The 241-nt window shown below is 40.2% G+C and overlaps 3 protein-coding genes across 12 annotated transcripts in view; 2 read left to right on the top strand and 1 right to left on the bottom strand.

The window, feature by feature from the left end:
- ALKBH7 (alkB homolog 7) overlaps positions 1–241 on the top strand; it is a 511,499-nt gene that overhangs the window by 82,782 nt on the left and 428,476 nt on the right. The window lies entirely within an intron of this gene.
- The window catches only part of RFX1 (regulatory factor X1), a 156,168-nt gene that overhangs the window by 636 nt on the left and 155,291 nt on the right, over positions 1–241 (bottom strand). The gene's annotated exons all lie outside the window — the stretch shown is intronic.
- CC2D1A (coiled-coil and C2 domain containing 1A) overlaps positions 1–241 on the top strand; it is a 149,059-nt gene that overhangs the window by 121,173 nt on the left and 27,645 nt on the right. The window lies entirely within an intron of this gene.

The raw sequence follows: 241 nt of genomic DNA, 5'->3' as shown, positions 1-241 counted from the left end.
ACTGTCTGCTATGATGATCAGTTTCTAAAGCCATTGGCATTTGTTGCGTAAGACACACAAATTTAATGCAGCTTCCTTCAACTTAATGCCCTCCCAATGTGTTAACTTACAGATCTTATCACCCTGAGTTAGAATGGCCAGTGGGAGTTGTAGTCTAGCCTATCTGGAGAGCAGCAGACTGTGATAAGCTGGTTTAATGTTTTAGCTTCCCTTGCCTATAATTATCCCTTTCACAATATAA

The sequence above is a fragment of the Sceloporus undulatus genome, chromosome 2 (assembly GCF_019175285.1).
Source record: "Sceloporus undulatus isolate JIND9_A2432 ecotype Alabama chromosome 2, SceUnd_v1.1, whole genome shotgun sequence".
Classification (NCBI taxonomy): domain Eukaryota; kingdom Metazoa; phylum Chordata; class Lepidosauria; order Squamata; family Phrynosomatidae; genus Sceloporus; species Sceloporus undulatus.
Note: the sequence above shows the minus strand (reverse complement) of the source record. Positions and strands in the feature narration are given on the sequence as shown.